The following is a 22,559-nucleotide window of genomic DNA, read 5'->3' on the forward strand; positions in this document are numbered from 1 at the left end:
AATAATTTAATAAGAAACTTTATTACCTTTGAATGTTATAAATGGAAATAAATCTGCAAAAAAGAAGAGCAGAACAGCTTTGGTACAAAAACACTACTCTTTTAGGAAAGTATCTATGTTAGGAAAATAAAGACGCTTTTAGGAAAATATGCTTTAAGGAAATTATACCCCTCTTTTAGGAAAATTAGTCATTTTGTGAGGAAGCTAAACTTCTTTGTTAATAAAGTAAACTACTCTGGTAGGAAAATAAGCTAATCTTTTGGGAAATTAAACTTCTCCGTTAGAAAATAAACTATTTTGTTAGTAAGCTAAACTTTTGTGCTAGGAAAGTAAACTACTCTGCTAAGGAAAGAAACCAATCTGTTATGAAATTAAACTACTCTGTTAAGAAAGTAAACTACTCTGTTAGAAAAGTGAACTACTCTGCTAGGGAAAGAAATCAATCTGTTAGGAAAGTAAGCTACTCCGTTAAGAAAGTAAACTACTCTGTTAAGAAAATAAAATACTCTATTAGGAAAGTAATCTACTCTGCTAGGAAAGTGAACCACTCTGTAAGAAAATTAAACTACTCTATTAGGAAAGTAAACTACTCTGCTAGGAAAGTAATCTACTCTGTTACGAAAGTAAACTACGTTGTTAGGAAATTTCTCTGTTAGGAAATTTCTCTGTTAGGAAATTTCTCTGTTAGGAAAATAAACTGTTCTGTTAGGAAAGTAAATTACTTTCTTAGGAAAGTAAATTACTTTCTTAGGAAAGTAAACCACTCTGTTAGAAAAGTAAACTACTCTATTGGGAAAGTAAACTACTTTGTTAGGAAAATAAACTGCTTTGTTAGGAAAGAAGGTTGAACTATTCTGTACGGTTAGGTCAGGTGGTCCAGGTTACAATTAACCGATGCTCGGAATTGCGTAACGCCTCCTCATTCATTACAAAGTCAATTTCATTAAACTGTAGACCATTATCATCCATAGACAAAAATATTCAAACTTTAGACAAAAATAATTATCATATCTTTACTTTATGTAGAATTGGAAATAATTGGATTTTGACAAGATATTTTTGCAAGAAAAAATTCTTAATAAAACCCGGATTACTGCGAATACCTGAATTTAATCTAAACCGGATTACTGCGTAAATTTAAAATGACCCAGGATTACTGTGTAATGTGTATCTCTGAAATTAACCCGGAATTACTGCGTATACCTGAAATGATCTAAAATTGCGTGTTGATGATGAACCAAAGCTTTTATTAAAGTAAGTGTTAGTTCCACATTTTCCCCGGCTTACCACGTATACCTGAAATGACCCCAAATTGCTGCGTATATCTGAAATGAACCCGAATTACTGTGAATACCTTAAATGACCCCGGATCACTGCGTAAACCTGAAATAAACCCAGATTACTGCGTATCCCCGAAATGAACCCGGATTACTGCGTATACCTGAAATTATCTCGGATTACGGCGCATACCAGGAATAAACCTGAATTACAGCGTTCGCTTGAAATGACCCCGAATTATTGTGTTGACTTGAAATTACCCTGGATTACTGCGTATACCTGAAATGACACCGGATTAATGTGTATACCTGAAATGACCCTGGACTACTGCGTATACCTCAAATGACCCCGGATTACTACATATACCTTAATGACCCCAGATTTCTGTGTATACTTGAAATGACCCCAGATTACTGCGAAATTTGAAATGACCCCGAATTACTTTGTTTACCTGAAATGACCCAGGATTACTGCATTTACCTGAAATGACCCTGGTTATAGCGTTTACCCGAAATAATCCCGGATTACTGCGTATAACTGAAATCACCCTGGATTACTGCGTATAACTGAAATGACCTCGGATTACTGCATTTACCTGAAATGACCCCGGATTACTGCGCATAACTGAAATGACTTCGGATTACTGCATTTACCTGAAATGACCCTGATTATAGCGTTTACCCGAAATGACTCCGGATTACTGCGTGTACCTGAAATGACCCCGGATTACTGTGTATACCTGAATGAAATGATCCCGGATTACTGCGTATGCCTGAAATGACCCCGGATTACTGCGTACAGTTTAAGTATTTAATTGCCTGGTGTCTGAATATACCATGGGTGTTCTGGATCCAGGGGCCAAGCAGGGCTTTTAATAATTTCAAAACTAGAAAAATCATTATTTTGATAAATTTAAAATTAGATTGCTTCTTTATTTTTTATAATTTTATTGAAAAATTAAATTTGGTTCGGTTTGATGTTTTAGAAGCTGTTTATTATCTTTACTTTACTTTTTTACATTTTTTTATACAAATTTTGCAATGAAAAAAAAAACAATATACCTATTCTCCATGAAAATCTTTAATACTCTCAAATATCTTCTGCCTCCAAAAGTAAAGAACCCCTGACAAAGTATTAAGTGCCCCTGAAAAAGCCCTGACAGAGTTTAGCACAATTATCTGAGTTTAGTAAAATCCCATTAGGGAAATTAAACACTGTAATAAATTAGGTTTGGTCGTGACAGGGGTAGTTTGACCCCCTGCCAGCAAGCCTGGGGGGGGGGGTTAGAGGACCCACCTCCTCATCCTTTATTCTTAACAACAGAAAATTGTAAAACCATGCAAAGATTTAAACTGTTTACAAGAGGAAGAATACAAAAATATAGACGCTAAGAACAGAAATTTAAAGGAATAAAGAAAAAGGAGAAAATATGTATGAGAAGAATGAAGTAATGAGTAGAAGGATTTAATAACAAAAAATGAAAAGAAGAAGAAGAAAAAGGAGAAGATATGCATGAGAAGAATAAGGTGAAAAGAGACGGCTTTAATAACATAAACTGAAAGAAGAAGAAGAAAAAAGAGAAGATATGTATAAGAAGAATGACATGAAGAGAGGCGGGTTTAATAAGATAAACTAAATGAAGAAGAAGAAAAAAGAGAAGATATGTATAGGAAGAATGACATGAAGATAGGTGGGTTTAATAAGATAAACTAAAAGAAGAAGAAGAGAAGATATGAATGAGAAGAATAAGGTGAAAAGAGGGGTGTTTGAGAACATAAAAATGAAAAGAAGAAGAAGAAGGAAAAAAGAGAAGATATGTATAAGAAGAATAAGGTGAGGAGAGGCGGGTTTAAGAACATAAACATGAAAAGAAGAAGAAGAGAAAAAGGAGAAGATATGTATGAGAAGAATAAGGTGAAGAGAGGCGGGTTTAAAAACAGAAGAAGAAGGAAAAAAGAGAAGATATGTATAAGAAGAATAAGGTGAGGAGAGGCGGGTTTAAGAACATAAACATGAAAAGAAGAAGAAGAGAAAAAGGAGAAGATATGTATGAGAAGAATAAGGTGAAGAGAGGCGGGTTTAAAAACATAAACATGAAAAGAAGAAGAAGAAAAAGAGAAGATATGTATAAGAAGAATAAGGTGAAGAGAGACGGGTTTAATAACATAAATGAATAGAAGAAGAAGAAAAAAGGAGAAGAAATGTATGAGAAGAATAAGGTGAAGAGAGGCGGGTTTAATAACATAAATGTCCAAGTGTGGATCATAAAACGTCCACACACAAATATTAACATAGAAAGAAGGGTTGGGAGGGGATAAGAGGGGTTGAGAGGGATTGAGAGAGCTTGGGAGGGGTTAGGAGAGCTGGGAGGGGTTGAGAGTGGTTGGGAGGTAGTTGAGAGGGGTTGAGAGGTGTTGCGAGGTGTGAGAGGCGTTGAGTGTGTTGAGAGGAGTTGAGAGGAATGTTAGGGGTTGGGAAAGGTTGGGAGGGGTTTGTAAAGGTTGAAAGATTTAAGTTAAAAGGAGTAGAAAGAAGGTTTTTGGGTTAGTATGGGACTCAAAGTTTAAACTGGAATAGGTTGATACGAGTTAAAAGGGTTTAGAATGGGTTGATTTATAATTGAGGTAATAAATGAGAGCTAGGACTAAAGTTGGAATAGTTTAAATTCTCAATTTTATCATATTTTAAGAATAACTAATTTATAATTTTTCAATTTGATCTGAATGACGTGCGAGGATTCAAATTACTTAAAACTACTTCAATAATAATTTATAAATTATATTTAATAGATGAATGAATATCGTTTAAACGGTTTAAATGAATCCCACTGTATGGTATAAACATATCAAGTTAGATTAGCTTATAAATAGATAATTACAGAGGAGGCAGATCAGAAAGGTGGGAGGGGGGGGAAGGAGACTGGGAAAGGGGGGAAGGAGACTGGGAAAGGTGGACAGCTTTGAACCTGAGAATCTAAGATGAGTTTAGGTTTGGATAATAATGGGTTCGGATAAAGTTGGTTACAATTGATTTTTCATGATTTTTCTAATCTTAGGTTTGGTTGGTTGTGAGTAGAATTAGATCAGGTTATTATTAGATGGGTTAAATTAGAATTAAATAATCAGAATTGTAAGATTAGAAGTTAATTTAAAGGATTTAATGATACGTTCAATTTAGGATTCGTTGGAAAGAGTAGGATTAGAAGTAGATTAAAATGATTTAACTCCATTTTGATTAGAGAATAAAATGACTGTTATAAGATTACATTAGAGGGATTAAAGTATGATTGTTTAGATGGATTAAATTTGGATTTTATTATAATATTTAGATTAGGATTAGAGTTGAAGATTGAAAAAGGGATTAGGTTGGAAGGATTAAGTATCCTTAAAAGGGATTAGGTTAGAAGGAATGTTTTAGGATTGGATTGTTAATTCTTTAATTGTTGGATATCATTGATTAGAAAAAGTGTTGCAGGTGTTGGATCGCTAATATAGCTCATTAATGGGTAATTAGAGTAGTTCACGGTGTGTATAGAGGGGGCCCTAGGCTATGCTCAGCTGGGGGGCCATGGTCCATACCCTAGCTGCAGGGTCCTAAACCGAGACCTACCAGCACACATCTCTTAAACCCCATTTTTTCCAAGCTTTCTGCCGATCATCGTCATGATGAAGAATATACTTCAGATGGTTTATTTAACTTTGGCTTTTTTTTTATATTTTTTTCTTTTGAAAATTCATTAACTAACATTTTATATTTATGAAAGAACCCCCCCCCCTCCCATTATATCTCTAAGTGTCCCCCCCTTGTTGACTGTCCAATGAGAGTGTCACCTGTCCCGTCTCCTCTCCGTCCTTTTCTCTCATTGGTTGAATCTGTCAACCGGGGGGGACTGTCACCAGGCCTTACCCTGCCTGGAAAACTCTGCTCCCCCTCCCTCTGCTCGGCCTCCACCCACCCCCCCCCCTCACCCGGATCCCTGGGTTGGTGTGACCAATGTCCAGGATGTCCAGGGTATTCTATACGGAGGCTGGAGGCTGGTGACCGGGCGGGGTGTATATGAAGCCCCCGGTATCCCCGCTACTCCGGTCCTCCCCCCGCTCCCATATATGTGATTCTAACTGACAGTGAGAGCTAAGATACTCTAGACACAGCGGCACTCAGCTCAGGGTATACTAGGATACTAGGTTTACTCAACCAGTAGATAGAACACGTTTATAAATACAACCCTGCTCCTAGAACTATACATGTGCTATTAAAATAATGTCCTGAATTGGTCGAATTAGTGCATAGTATCCATTAGTGATAGTGAACAAGAGAAAAGCAGTGAACCTCATGGTTCCCAGTATGTTAAACTACACTAGGAGAAGAATGTGAGGAATTAAAAAAAAACGACTTCCCTGACTAATGTAAGTTAATATTTTTTTTCAGAATTTAGTGTTTATACTTTTCTTATTTTACGATCAGTTTCTCAGGCCGGTGCTTAAAGACATTGCTTTGATATGATGATCTGAAATCAGTTTGTAAACTTTTATGTTTTATTTCCGTGGGATCCGGGAGATAGATACTAGACAGGATCAACAGAATCAATCCTAATTTTCTTCAGTTTAAACCTTTTTTTCTCGTAAAAAAATTGAAATAATTAATGGCGACAGAAAAGATTATTCTGAATCCAATGAAGGCTTTCTCTGCTATGTTAACTTTTTATTTAACGATCAAATTTGAAAAATTTCAAAATCACTTTTTTCAGCACAGTAAAAAAAATGCAATCACTTTAAACACATATACACTTTTAAAAACTGTGCACACTAACAATTAAAACATTAAACACGGACGCTTTAGACAATTGACAATAAAGACATACTAATAAAAACTAGACACATGAAACAGAAACATCTTACATAGACACTTTATATAATAGACAGCTAGTCGGTAGACAAGACATATAATCAGACACTTTATATAGTCTATATACAAACAAGACGGACTAGACTCGATGTATAAACTAGACAAGTTTTAGCACAAAAAAAAAGAAATTAGAAAGACCAGAAAAGTATTACGAACTAGACAGACTAGACAAAAAATACGAACTAGACAGACAAGACACAAAATACGAACTAGACAGAGAAGACACATAGTAAGAAGTAGATAGAGTAGACACATAAAACGAATTAGACAGAGTAGACACATAATAAATACTAGACAGTTTAGATACGAGAAAGAAACTAGACAGACTAGAAAAATATTAAGAACTAGACAAACTAGACACATAATACAAACTAAACAGAGTAGACATATAACACGAATTAGACAGAGTAGACACATAATAAAACTAAACAGTTTAGACACAAAAAATAAACTAGACAGACAAGACACATAATACGAACTAGACAGACTAGACACAGAATAAAAACTAGACAACTAGAGAGACACATGATACAAAATAGACAGAGTTGACACATAATATAAGCTAGACATTTTAGACACGAATAAGAAACAAGACAGAGTAGACGCAAAATACAAACTGGACAGTTTAGACAGAAGAGACACACAAAGCACAATAGACAGCTTGAGAGTGAAATCTGGGAAGAATATGACAGAGCAGTTTTAAATGTCACTCCGAGAATAAAAGAAGGAAAACAATCCCGAGAACTCAGAGTGTGTCGAGGAGGGGAGAGGGTAGATAAAGGACATGTAGAGGTTACTGGGGGGAGGGGGGAGGGTAGATAAAGGATGTATAGAGATTAATGGGGGGAGGTGGGTGTGGGGTGGAGTAAAATACAGAATAATGAAAGAAAAGTGAAGAGCACAGTAAATGAAGAAAACAGATCAGGGTTTAAAATAACAGAAGAAGAATATTATACGATAAAAGAGATTTTAAACCCAAATAGAATTTAGAGAAAAATAAAGAAATATTAATCTTTTTAAATAAGTCGGAACAAATGTGAAGAAATACATATATATAGAAGTACAACTGTAACCAGACACTAGCTTTAAACAAATATTATTTTCAATTTCATTTTTCAAGCATTTATTTTACCAGAAGATTTTCAGCCTGACAAGGATGTTTAAAGACTTGAAATACTGAAACCCAACGCATTGTTTGCAAATATATAAAGTTTTCCTGAACACAGCAGAGAACAAAAACTGTGTCCGCCACTTCAACTTGTTTAAAGAAGTTTGTGACTGTTGCCAGAGTTGAACCTGCTCCTGTCTTCAGTCTCTTCTCATAGAAAAACAATTTTAACTTCAACCCTTTCTCCGATTGTTTAGAAAAATTAAAACGTCTTTTTTAATTTTCCTTTTTTTCAGTCAATTACATTTTTTCTTCTTCAATTCAGTTGATAACATTTTCTTCTTCATTGATTACATTTTTTTCTTCAGTTGATTACATTTTTCTTCTTCAATTGATTGCATTTTTTTCTTTAGTTGATTACATTTTCTTCTTCAGATGATTACATTTTCTTCTTCAGTTGTTTACATTTTCCTTCTCCAGTAGATTTGCATTTTCTTCTTCAGTTGATTACATTTTCTTCTTCAGTTGATTACATTTTCTTCTTCAGTTGATTACATTTTCTTCTTCAGTTGATTACATTTTATTCTTCAGTTGATTACATTTTATTCTTCAGTTGATTACATTTTCTTCTTTAATTGATTACATTTTCTTCTTCAGTTTATTACATTTTCTTCTTCAATGGATTACAGTTATCTTCTCGTAATATACTCCTAATCTCATAATCTTCTATGCCACCTTTATACTTTCGTACACTAACTAATCTCCTTTTTTATCCTTAGCTCCCTCCGCCTTGTCCTTAATTTACCAATTCACTGAACCCCGCCCCCTTTCTTTTCATCCCCTTCGCCCCCTTGAACCCCCCCTCTCATCTCTCCTGTCCAGAATACATTTCTCAATTTGTTTGAAAACAAACAAATCTGTTCTTATCTCTGCTTGGTTTCCATATCTGCTGAAACTATGCTCCGGGATGGTATAATCTATATCTAGGATTATCAACAAGCACTGTCTGATTCAGAATTTAATTTCTAAAATTTTGCAAATATTTGCTGATTACTTTAGGACAAAATAATTAATAAAAGTCGTATTTTAATTACTACCTGATATCCTGGTTTTACATTACTACTAAAATTATAGGGTTTGAATTATCCTAGGTATCCTAGCTCTTACTTACTCTATGGTTTGAGAAACTCCTGATATCTTTGGTTTAAAAAGGTTTATTTCCTGATCCCTGCTCTGTATCTATTATCTTGTGCATGATCTTAAACACACACCGAACACTCTCAAATCCTACTCAGTACTTCCTGCAGGATTCTTAATCTTCATTATAATCCGCCATATTGTTAACTTATTCTTATTTTTACCATCTTGGTCGCCACATTAAATAATCTGCCTCAGTTTATCTTCCATCCCATAATATCCGGCCAACGCCTAATAAGATCATTCGCCTCATTTTCTTCTCCGTCTTATTCTATTTTTCGCCTTATTGTTTCCTCCGCCCATATTGTATCATCCGCCTCATTCTATCCTCCATCTCAGTATATCCTCCGCCTCAGTATATCCTCCGCCTTATTATATCCTCCATCTCATTCTATCCTCGCCTCATTATATCCTCCGCTTCATTATATCCTCCATCTCATTCTATCCTCCGCCTCTTTTTATCATCCGCCTCATTCTATCCTCCGCCTTAATCTGTAGAGGATTTTCCACTAGATTCTCCGCAGTATCTTTTGCCTCATTTCCTTACAATTTTCCTCACTTTTCCTCCGCTATACATCCTCCTCATTTTTCTATTCACCAACCCCTTATCCTATCATTTAGTTTTCCTTATTTTCCTTAATCTTCCCTTCTTCCATATTTATCACTTTCTCTTCATTTTATGTTTTCCAGCACACCGTTCTACTATAGTCCAACTAATTCCTCCATTCCCCAGAGATAACAATCTATCCATCAGAATAGCCACGTAACAGATATTAGCATTTTTTAATATTCATATATTTTTATAATTCAGTTTTGCAATAAATGATGATATATCTGAATAAATGAAGGACCTAGTTATCTCAGTAATCTGAGAGAGATGATTTAGAAACCACACCTGTCAATTCTATTCCTACCTCATAAAAATTCGTTTTCTGCTTTTTTAATGTAAATATCACAAAGGAATTTCAATAAAAAAATCTAAAATTACAGGTAAAACATATATTGATAGTTTTGAGAATATTTTAGAAAAGAATTTGGTTTGAAGTTAGGGTTAGTGTTTATGTATCTCTGAAAAGTGTTAAACTGTCAAAAGAATAAATATCTGAGAATATAAACTTAATTCAAATCCTAGAAATGTTTTCAAATCGACACGAAACCCTTTTCAGTTCCAAAGAATTCGTAGACAAAAATTAAAAACAAATTAATTATTTAATATTTTTTAATTTTTTTAAACTTCAAGTTTCTTCAGGCAAAATACGAAGGACATGAATGTCGAAGTTTCATTTATTATTAAATTTATTTCTTCCCTAATTATTTAATTTCTTTAAATCATTGATTTGTCCATTTTTCCGACTAAAATTAATGATGTATCTTTTTATGACTCATTCTGTTTCTTTAATTTTTCGTATCAAATCATTTCTTCGATACAGATCAATTTCTTTTACTAGTTATAAATATATACATATTTTTTTCTTCTTTTTTTTACTAAAATTCCCGGTAATCATTTATTCAATAAATTCATTTTATTCATTTTTTCGAAATTGGATCAATTTTATTAATTCGTAAATTTAAGTAATTCCTTTGATATATTTATCATATAAATGAAATTCATTAATTTCATCCATTTATCTTATACATTCATCCTATTCATTAATTCCATCCATTTATCTTATACGTTCATCCTATTCATTGATTTCATCCATTTATCTTTTACATTCATCCTATTCATTAATTTCAGCTAATTATCTTATACATTTATGATATTCATTAAGTTCATCCTTTGTCTTATACATTTATGCTATTTATTAATTTAAGCAATTTATCTTATACATTCATGATATTCATTAATTTCATCCATTTATCTTACACATTCATCCTATTCATTAATTTCCGTAATTTATCTTATTCGTTCATGATATTAATTAATGTCAGCTAATTATCTTATATATTCATGATATTCATTAAGTCCTTTGTCTTATACATTCATGATATTTATTAATTTCAGCCATTTGTCATATAATTTTATGATATTCATTAATTTCTGTAATTTATCTTATACATTCATGATATTCATTTATTTTCGTAATTTATCTTATACATTCATGATATTCATTAATTTAAGCTATTTATCTTATACATTCATGATATTCATTAATTTAAGCTATTTATCTTATACATTTATGATATTCATTAATTTCCGAAATTAAGTTAATACATTCATGATATTCATTAATTTCAGCAAATTATCCTATACAATCATGATATTCATTAATTTAAGCTATTTATCTTATACAATCATGATATTTATTAATTTCAGCCATTTGTCTTAAACATTCATGATATTTATTAATTTCAGCCATTTGTCTTAAAAATTCATGATATTCATTAATTTCTGCAATTCATCCTATAAATTCATGATATTCATTAATTTCTGTAATTTATCTTAAACATTGATGATATTTATTAATTTCATCCATAAAGATGTATTTTTCTCTTCACTGTCGGAGCTGGATACATGAATGGGAACCTGGAGAAGGACTAAACATCAAAGGATGGATCTGAGAAGCGGAGTTCTGAAATCTGAGAAGATGAATCTTAACCTTTTTTAAACCTATTTAATGATCTTTAATGGCCGGACTAACTACTCAACTATTTTGATTGAAAGAAAGTATGAATGAAATCACATTTTTTTCCCAATTAAATAAGTTTTACACGTTTTTTGTTTAGTTTTTTTAATATTGGTTTTGCGTGTGGTGGGATTTAGAAGGAACATTTATTTGCGGTAATTTCGGATAATAAAATCTTTTAACATAAAATACAAGAAAAGGTTACACCAACTAATATTTTAAAGAATAAAAATTCTATGTTAGAATAAAATTTCAATTTAGCTGATTAAATAGAATTTATAAAAGTATACTTAAATAACCGTGTTTTGTCCAACATATTTACACAATCAAATTTTAGTTATTGCCTATTGTGAATACAATATGTTTTCTCTTATATTTATGATACTAAAAACTAACTCAAACCAAATTAATACAGACCAAAAGGCAAATCATTATTTGTTGTAGACCCTTCTACAACCCTTTCCCCCCCCCCCTTCCTCTCCCTTCATCATAACCCCCCTCCCCCTCCCTCCATCATAACCCCCCCCTTCGTCGGCCAAGATATCAGACCTTACCTACCTTTAAAAGGGAAGAATTATAAATTGTGCGTTCATAAACGTCCAAAATATTGTTTTTAATGCGCGTGAAACTTTTAATATTCTAATAAATAGATAGACTGGTTGCAAACCCTTTTCTTACTCAGCAGAACAGGAATTAAAACCTTCTCCTGGTTTAGAGTAAACACTGAGTAGTATCCCGGACCCTAAAATGTGAATGGTCGGAACGTGTTCAGGTTTACCTATTTAGGCACTTGGGTCCTCGTTTTCAATCATTATTATAGAAACCTGGCTGGGTGGCCGGGAACAATTAGACAAGGTCAAATATTTTAAGGTATTATTCAGATTTGTATGTCCAACTTTTAGAACAGCTAAAAAAGACTTTCAGAGATAATAATTTTAGAACTCCTGGGACAGAATTTAATGAATTTGAACTAGGTCGCTAAACTACTTACCGCCGATTCAACTACTTATCTGTGATGCTGATATAAAGAATACATTCATTGGACATTGACAAATCCTGAATCACCGATTCAAAATTCGTGGTTGAACCGTCTCTCTATTCAAAATACGTGGTTGAACCGTCTCTCTATTCAAAATACGTGGTTGAATCGTCTCTCTATTCAAAATACGTGATTGAACCGTCTCTCTATTCAAAATACGTGGTTTAACCGTCTCTCTATTCAAAATACGTGGTTGAACCATCTCTCTATTCAAAATACGTGGTTGAACCGTCACTCTATTCAAAATAGTGGTTGAACCATCTCTCTAGACCTGAGTCAACTTAAATAAAATCAGTCCCTAAAACACTTGTTTTAACACAGAATGTGTATATGGTGTGTTTTTGTTTTTGTGTATTCTGTACAATGTACGTTTAGTGTTGTGTGTGATGTGTGTTAGTAGGTGTGCATGTGAGCATAAGCTGTTGTGAAGTTTGTGACAGTTGATAAATAGTTTAGTTTTTAAATATCTTAAATATAGTTTACCCGCCACAAAATATTTATTAAATTATATCAAAATGAATTAACTTGTAAAACTGTGTAAATAATGTAATATTTTATACCTAATATTTTACACTGCACAATGTACACGTAGACTCCTTTACGAGATAATTTTGGACATTTTCAGGTTGGAAACTCTTGATATTTATATATTCAAACCTTTCTCTTCTCCTTTTCCGTTCTTTTGCCTTACCTTTCTCCTAGACTTTATCCTTCCTTCTTTCTCCCCCAGCTTTTCTCCTCAGCTATCACAATCCTGTTCTTCTCCTTCTTTATCTTTCTTTCTCCCTCTACCCCGCCTTTTCTCCTCAGCAATCCCAACCCTTCTCTGCTCCTTCTTCATCCTTCTTTCTCCCTCTACCCCGCCTTTTCTCCTCAGCTATCACAATCCTGTTCTTCTCCTTCTTTATCCTTCTTTCTCCCTCTCCCCCGCCTTTTCACCTCGGCAATCCCAACCCTTCTCTGCTCCTTCTTCATCCTTCTTTCTCCCTCTCCCTGTCTTTTCACCTCAGCTATCCCAACCCTAATCTGCTCCTTCTTCATCCTTCTTTCTCCCTCTCCCCCGCCTTTTCTCCTCAGCAATCCCAACCCTACTCTGCTTCTTCTTCATCCTTCTTTCTCCCTCTCCCCCGCCTTTTCATCTCAGCAATCCCAACCCTACTCTGCTCCTTCTTCATCCTTCTTTCTCCCTCTACCTGCCTTTTCTCCTCAGCTATCACAATCCTTTTCTTCTCCTTCTTAATCCTTCTTTCTCCCTCTCCACCACCCTTTCTCCTCATATATCCCAACTCTACCTACTACCTCTACATCCCTTCTTTTCTTTCTCTCTCCTCCCTTGCCCTAACCCTTTCTCTATAGTATCTAAATTGTTTCTTTCACTCCCTCTTCTCTCTTTTCATATACACTCTATTTTTTTCTCTTCATCCCTCACCTCTATTTTCTCTTTACAAATTTCTTCCCCCGCTTCCCCGTCTCCTCCATCCCCCTCCTCCCTTCCCCTCCTCTTTCCCTCACCCTCCTCCCTTCCTTTTCCCTCTCCTTCGCCTCCATCTCTTCTGTAATTTAGAGTATTTCAATCTTCTATTGTCTTCTAAATATTTGTGAAAATATTTGTGTATTGAAAATGCCTGGATGCATAAAACCTATTTTTATTGGACAAATATTTGGAATCCAGGTCTAGCTATGGGTATCTCAGCCTGTTATGGGAGCCAAGGGAATCATAAAGAATCAACCCGTAGCAAACCCCTCAACAGACTAGACTCCCATTACTGCCAAAAAATATCCATTTTTGAATTAATTGAATTTTGATTCTTTCTCAACTTTTAGGATGCTAAAATAGACAGCTCCAGGTTGTACACCTGGACTTTAAATAGTTGGATCGATTTTACAGGAATATAATAACGTAAATATGTATAATCTTGGTCGGGTTAATCTCATTAGCGAGCCTACTTCATGCACGATCTTTTCTAAGATATAATCTCACCGTTACAAAATATTTCTCACTATTCAGAAATTTAATATCTCCTTCAATATAAAAAAAAAAATCATATATATTTTAATTATCTCTTCATTCTTATTTTATCCTTCATCTTTTGAAATATCTCTTCATTCTTGAAATATCATTCATCTTTTGAAATATCTCTTTAAATAGCATTAATCTTTTAAAATATCGCTTCATTCTGTAAATATCATTCATCCGAAATATCTCTTTTATTCTTGAAATATCATTCATCATGATATCTCTCTTAATTCTTCAAGATGTCAAATATTAGTTTTTAAAATCATTTTGATTAATATCTGAACAAACGATCTTGTTCTCCGTATCTCTTATAAGACCTGGCCCCCTAAACCTCCCACACTAAACCCTTCAGAGATATTATCTAGTCTGGATATAACAGTCTTCTGTTTGATTGAACGGCTAAGCCTACTCCTCATGTATCCTGTTGGGTCAGAAGGATTGAAAACAATAAGTTTTAACAGCTCCGTATTCAAACCCAAATATAGATTAAAGTTTTCACTCGGCGTTATTATACCGTACTACACTCTAACACAAGATCAGGATACAGAAAAGGACAAACTATAGTAGTAAATGGAGTCTTACAGAATAGGACATTAAATAGGATACGGAACAGAATATTTAGTAGGATACAGAATAGAATATTTAGTAGGATACAGAACAGAATATTTAGTAGGATACAGAATAGAATATTTAGTTGAATACAGAATAAAACATTTAGTTGGATACAGAATAGAACATTTAGTTGGATACAGAATAGAACATTTACTAGGATACAGAAAAGAACATTTAGTTGGATACAGAATAGAACATTTAGTAGGATACAGAATAGAACATTTACTAGGATACAGAATAGAACATTTAGAAGGATACAGAATAGAACTTTTAGTAGGATACAGAATAGAACATTTACTAGGATACAGAATAGAACATTTAGAAGGATACCGAATAGAATATTTAGTAGGATACAGAATAGAATATTTAGTAGGATACAAAATAGAATATTTAGAAGGATACAGAATAGAATATTTAGTAGGATACAAAATAGAATATTTAATTGGATACAGAATATAACATTTAGTAGGAAAAGCATAGAATATTTAGTTGGATACAGAATAGAACATTTAGTGGGATACAGAATAGAACATTTAGTTGGATACAGAATAGAACATTTATTAGGATACAGAATAGAACATTTATTTGGGTACAGAATAGAACATTTAGAAAGAAACAAAAAAAAAAATTAGTAAAAAAGAAAAAAGAAGGAGAAATTCAAAATATCAAGTAGCCAGGACATGAAGTACAATCATGGGCAAAACTTTGAGTATAATGCAGATAGGAACTAGAAAAGGAACATCAAATAGTATAATGCAGATAGGAACTAGAAAAGGAACATCAAATAGTATAATGCAGATAGGAACTAGAAAAGTAACATCAAATAGTATAATGCAGATAGGAACTAGAAAAGGAACATCAAATAGTATAATGCAGATAGGAACTAGAAAAGGAACATCAAATAGTATAATGCAGATAGGAACTAGAAAAGGAACATCAAATAGTATAATGCAGATAGGAACTAGAAAAGGAACATCAAATAGTAAGTAAGTTAAGGTCAGTTAGGACACAAAGCAGGACAAATATAGAGAAGGAACGAAATAAAATGTTGTTTGGGACAAAATTTATGCCGTTTAATGACCAAAATATAGGATGTTCACTAGGACAAAGATAAAACATTGTTTAGGGCCGAAGAATGACGATAAATATGATCTGAATAAAACGTGGATAAGGACTGGAGTATAGGACGTTCACTAGGACAGGAATAAAACTTTGTTTAGGGCCGAAGAATGACGTTAAATATGATCTGAATAAAACGTAGATAAGGACAAGTATAAGAGGTTTACTAGAACAGGAGTAAAACTTTGTTTAGGACTGAAGAATGACGTTAAATATGAATAAAACGTGGATAAGGACTGGAGTATAGAACGTTCTAGTTTTTCTGCTTGGCTCTAAATAAGGATTTAAATTCTTAGTTCAGACAAAGAAAGAGCCGATAATCCCAATATGGTTTCTATGTTTGGTAATTGGGAATAATTGAGTCTAATATTACTAATTTATCTGTATGATAAACCTAAACCTGGTCCCGCCCTACCAATTATACTCTAAACCATTAACATAAAAACTTTATTATGTATACTTATACAATCAATAAAAATCAATCATCTGCATAATGATCAGCAGAGTTTAAGCCGTATGTATTGATTTAAAAAGATGATTTGAAATTTCCTCTTTTGGTTTGCAACATGAAATTTCTCTCGGAGCCACAGTAAAAAGTGCTTAAGCTGCACCAAGTCTCGTAAAAAGGCAGTTTTTGACTAATCAACGGCAAAATACAAAACGCAAACCAATCAATTATCATCTCAAAAATTTAAAAAAAAAAACTAGAAAGATAAGTAAAGAAATTAATAAATGTGGATCATTGAAAGAATTGATAAAAGTAGTGTATTGAAGGAATTGGAAAAGGTAGTGTATCGAAGGAGTTGGAAAAGGAAGTGTATTGAAGGAATTGGAAAAGGAAGTGTATTGAAGGAATTGGAAAAGGTAGTGTATTGAAGGAATTGATAAAAGTAGTGTATTGGAGGAATTGGTAAAAGTAGTGTATTGAAGGACTGGAAAAGGTAGTGTATTGAAGGAGTTGGAAAAGGAAGTGTACTGAAGGATTGGTAAAGGTGGTGTATTGAAGGAATTGGTAAAGATAGTGTATTGAAGGAATTGGAAAAGGTAGTGTATTGAAGGAATTGATAAAAGTATTGTATTGGAGCAATTGGTAAAAGGTAGTGTATTGAAGTAGTTGGAAAAGGAAGTGTATTGAAGGAATTGTTAAAGGTAGTGTATTGAAAGAATTGATAAAAGTAGTGTATTGGAGGAATTGGTAAAAGGTAGTGTATTGAAGGACTGGTAAAGGTAGTGTATTGAAGGAATTTGTAAAGGTAGTGTATTGAAGGAATTGGTTAAGGAAGTGTATTAAAGGAATTGTTAAAGGTAGTGTATTGAAGGAATTGATAAAAGTAGTGTATTGGAGCAATTGGTAAAAGTAGTGTATTGGAGGACTGGTAAAGGTAGTGTATTGAAGGAATTGGTAAAGGTAGTGTATTAAAGGAATTGGTAAAGGTAGTATATTGAAGGAATTGGAAAAGGAAGTGTACTGAAGGATTGGTAAAGGTGGTGTATTGAAGGAATTGGTAAAGATAGTGCATTGAAGGAATTGGTTAAGGTAGTGTATTGAAGGAATTGGTTAAGGTAGTGTTTTGAAGGAATTGATAAAAGTAGTGTATTGGAGGAATTGGTGAAAGTAGTGTATTGAAGGACTGGTAAAGGTATTGTATTGGAGGAACTGGTAAAGGTAGTGTATTGAAGGACTGGTAAAGAAAGTGTATTGAAGGATAGGAAAAGAAAGTGTTTTGAAGGACTGGTAAAGGTGGTGTATTGAAGGATTGGTAAAGGTAGTGTATTGAAGGAACTGGTAAAGGTAGTGTATTGAAGGACTGGTAAAGAAAGTGTATTGAAGGATTGGTAAAGAAAGTGTATTGAAGGACTGGTAAAGGTAGTGTATTGAAGGACTGGTAAAAGTAGTGTATTGAAAGATTGGTAAAAGTACTGAATTGGAAGGATTGGTAAAGGTAGTGTATTGAAGGATTGGTAAAGGTAGTGTATTGAAGGATTGGTAAAGCTAGGAGTTGAGGTGTCCGAGTTCTAGAAAACTTTTCCAGAGTTTGATTAAACTATCTTCGCCTCTAGGAATACAAAACTTTAACTTCATATAGTTCCAATTCCAGAAATTGGTACTAGGCTACCAGTACATAGTTGTATATCAGACCAGTACATATTTATTTACCAGACCATTACATAGTTTTATACCATACCAGTACATAGTTGTTTAACAGAATAGTACATACTTGTATACCAGACCAATATATAGTTGTATATCATAACAGTAAATACTTGTATACCAGACCAGACCAGTACATTCTTGTTTACCAGACCAGCACATAGTTGAATACCAGACCAGTACATAGTTATATACCAGACCAGTACAAGCTTGTATACCAGACCAGTAAATACTTGTATATTAGACCAATACAAAGTTGTATACCAGACTGTTACATACTTGTAAAAATTTTATTTCATCTTTACCAAAACGGTACTCAATATATCAGATCAGTAGAGAAGATTTATATATACCAGACCAGTAGAGAAGATGTATATACCAGACCAGTAGAGAAGATGCATATACCAGACCAGTAGAGAAGATGTATATACCAGACCAGTAGAGAAGATTTATATATACCAGACCAATAGAAAAGATGTATACCCCAGACCAGTAGAGAAGATGTATATACCAGACCAGTAGAGAAGATAAGAAGATGTATATACCTGGTATAAACAGTAGGATCTCTGCTACTCCTCGAATGAACTATAATGAATCATATACCGACCCATACACCATAGAATATATTAACCTACACAGACATGGACAGTTCGTTAATACCTAGATAGATAGATAGATAGATAAATAAAACTCTCTTCAACCCTCCTAAAGGAATTGTGTTTTTGCCACATACTCAAATTTTCAAATCCTTGTATCTATGCAAATTGAAGGTGTAAACCTTTTATATTTCAAACTTGTATTTTTTGATGCAACATAATTCATTAATTGAAATATCTAATGTCAACATCTTTGGTTAGCAAAGATATAGGTATTAGAAAATCGGAGCTTGTGGCAAAGACTCAATTCCTTTACCTCAGTTCTCGATCATTTATTCTTCTAAACTCTAAATTCTCCTGAATTTTATAGGATTCATAGGAATTCTCCTGACAATTCTAACTTCTCCTGCATAATCCTTAATCATCCGGGCTTCTCCTGAATTCTCCTTAATCGTCCAGAATTCTCATAAATTGTTCTGAATCGTTAATAATTTTCTTTAAATATCATAAATCGTCCATGATTTTTTGAACTAATTTAATTCCTCCTGAATTCTCCTGAATCGTCATAGATTCTCCTGAATTATCCTGTACCTATAACTTACCTATTCTAATCATACACCTCCTGAATTCTCCTTAATCGTCAGAGATTCTCCTGAATTCTCGTGAACTATTGAAACCCCTCCAATATTTTCTAAATAAAAGATGCAGCAACATGAAATTATTAATGTCCGACCTCGCAGACAAAAACTATGGAATTTTGGTCTGACATCCAGTTATCTAATCTCCTCCCCCCATCCTACCCCTCCACATTTAGATATGGTACCAATCCTTGCCCCCCTCTTTCTCCCTACCAATCAAAATCGCAACCCTCCCCCTTTTATCCCCCTCCCTCTCCTACCCATTTTCCCTCTTCCCTTCTCCTCTATAGAGAACCCTGGTTTGAATATTGATTTGAAATCTAACCCAGCACGCTAGGGTTTCAATATGTCGGAGCACAAGAATTTATAATATTATCCGACTTGCATAATTATATAATATACTCAGTACTCAGTACTCAGTAGCTCAATATAGATACAAGTATCCAGGTTTTTCATCCAGGTACGGCACTAAATCCAGAGTCCATTTGTGACTTACCAGGACGAGATGCTTTTGGATTCTTTAATTTGATAGATCAAATTGTGATCAAAAGTTCGAAGTGTTAAATCCCCGTGAGTTTTTCTATATCTTGGTTCTCTTCCATATCCACGTTCTCCTCTATACGTTATTTTTCATCTGTTTCCAGACTCCCGATACTGTGTATCCAGTGTCTACCTGATTTCTATGCTGTATCCAGTGTCTACCTGATTTCTATGCTGTATCCAGTGTCTACCTGATTTCTATGCTGTATCCAGTGTCTACCTGATTTCTATGCTGTATCCAGTGTCTACCTGATTTCTATGCTGTATCCAGTGTCTACCTGATTTCTATGCTGTATCCAGGATGTTTTCTGTATCAAGGTTTCCTTGTTTATTAAGGTTTCCTTTTATATCAAGGTTTCCCTTTTTATTCAGGTTTCACTTTGTATCCAGTTTTTCCTTTGTATCCTGATTTTATCTGTATCCCGTATTTCCACTATAACTAGGTTTCCTTTTGTATCCAGGTTTTATCTATATCAAAGTTTTCCACTATATTCAGTTTATCCTATGTCTCCAGGTTTTTCTTTGTATCCAGGTTTCCTTCTGTATCCAGGTTTCCTCTGTATCCAGGTTTCCTCTGTATCCAGGTTTCCCCTGTAACCAGGTTTTTTTCTGTATCCAGGTTTTTATCTATATCCAAGTTTTTCACTATATTCAGTTTATACTATGTCTCCAGGTTTTTCTTTGTATCCAGGTTTCCTCTGTATCCAGGTTTCCTCTGTACCCAGGTTCCCTCTGTATCCAGGTTTCCTCTGTATCCAGGTTCCCTCTGTATCCAGGTTTCCTCTGTATCCAGGTTTCCTCTGTATCCAGGTCTAGTCGAGGATTAGACTAAATACGAAATCACAAAGAAACTTTAACGTTAAAGGTTCCGCTTCCAAGATAAAAACTGGGTTTAAAGATGGAAAAATTTGAAGTATTGCCGCCACAGATGTGACTTGTTGACCCTAAACGTGATGAGGATCGAATGTCCTTCGTTATAACAATACATGTGGTAGGAATATTTTTAATATATTAAATACTTAAACACTAAAGATTTTAATTAATAGAATATAAATAAAAGGATTGATGGATGAATTGATGAATAGAATAGGATAGGTGGATGGATGAATGGAAGAATGGATGGAAGGATGAATAGAATAGGATGAATAGAATAGGATGGATGGATAGATGGACTGATATATGGATAGTCCAGAATGTCTCAGTATTTAATGACAGAAAGTTTTACAATCCAAGTTTTCTCATCAAGGTTGAGAACTCCGGGTGATGTATTTTCATCAGGTTCTCCCCCTCAACACCGTATCCAGGGATAGACATTTATCCAAGAAAATGTTTATATCTCCGTCCTAAACTATTATCCTCAGCCTTAACCCATCATTCATTTTTAAACTTCACTAAACCATCCTGCACTTCTACTTTCAGATTCAATGAACTTACAAAATTAAATTACAAAACAACATATTAAGGATGTAGTAAGTAATGCTGAACAGAAACCTTGTCAAGAAAGATTGCGTATTTTGCGTGCATTGCGTATATATTGCGTACATGTCAATAGAACTCATTTCCCCAGGGTACGCATAGTTCAATAGATCAAAGGTTTAAAGCATGTTAAACTATTTCTAATTTTTCTTCTAAACATTCTTTTCTAACTTTAATATTTCGAAAGGTAAACTTTTCTTTTTTCGCTTTCAAATTTCAAAGCTAGAAATTCATCTTTTTCCTGATTTTTTTTTAAACATAATTTCTTAACCATATTGAAAATAAACTAATNTAGGTATTTAATGTTTGTTTAGGCTTGGTTAGGTATGCACCAGGCAAGGCAGTAGGCCTGGCTGAAGCACTGTATGAGACTGGGTATCAATATGTTAATGAATTCATTTTCATGTCTATTTTTCTTCATTAGCGAGGGCTGTTGAGGGCTGGGAGGAAGAATATGTATTCTATATGCAAGATCTTACAGGTTTAACATACACACACATTACGCACAAACATTCTCACAAATACAATATGACAAATTTATTTTCAAATCATGGTTGTCGTAAATCGATCTATGATCTCTAAAACCGGTTTAATTAGATCCCTGTATTCTGAACCACCTTGTAATTAGATAATTATATAATTAAAGAATCTCAAACTATAATTAGACGTGTTTTTAGTTTTTAGATTGATATATTTATAAACTTTTCATTTCACAGGTACAATTCTGAGGGGTGGATGGGGGGGAAGGGGGAAGGGGTGGTATAGAATATGTTTGTGATTTAAAAGTTTATTTATGTAGACAAAAAATAGAATTTAAATCTTAGAATTTTTATTCATTTTGAGAAAAAAATAATACCATTTTCCCAATTTGTTCCAGTCTTTTACCATTAAATTCCCGTTTTTACATAAATCAAATAATTACGATATAAGGAATCATAATTTCGTAAGTTTCTTAACCCTAGACTACTGATGGCAGTGTAACAAATGAATGAATAAATGATTGTAGATACACTAATTTAAATGTTGGCTTGTTACTGCCCGCTTCCTGTCTACAATTGCCTCTGAAAATTAATTCTAATTTTAATATTGTTTAAAGACAATCAAACGAACCGAAACCCTTTAAGTTTCTCGACCCAACTTGTGGAAAATAAAACAATATAAATTCCGCCGATTTTTTATCAATAATAAATTATCCTTTCATGAATAAATTACCCTCCAATATATAAAATTTAAAAACAGAATTTTGCAATATTAT

At 33.7% G+C, this 22,559-nt stretch overlaps 1 protein-coding gene across 1 annotated transcript in view; it reads left to right on the forward strand.

Moving 5' to 3' along the window:
- The first annotated feature begins 5,398 nt into the window (after positions 1-5,398).
- Positions 5,399-22,559, forward strand: part of LOC111708458 (zinc finger protein basonuclin-2) — a 39,519-nt gene continuing 22,358 nt past the window's right edge. The window contains exon 1 of the mRNA XM_023481845.1: positions 5,399-5,684. The gene's annotated coding sequence lies outside the window, so the exon portion shown is untranslated. The remainder of the gene's footprint in view (positions 5,685-22,559) is intronic.

The sequence above is a fragment of the Eurytemora carolleeae genome, unplaced genomic scaffold, assembly GCF_000591075.1.
Source record: "Eurytemora carolleeae unplaced genomic scaffold, Eaff_2.0 scaffold38, whole genome shotgun sequence".
NCBI classification, from domain to species: Eukaryota; Metazoa; Arthropoda; class Copepoda; order Calanoida; family Temoridae; genus Eurytemora; species Eurytemora carolleeae.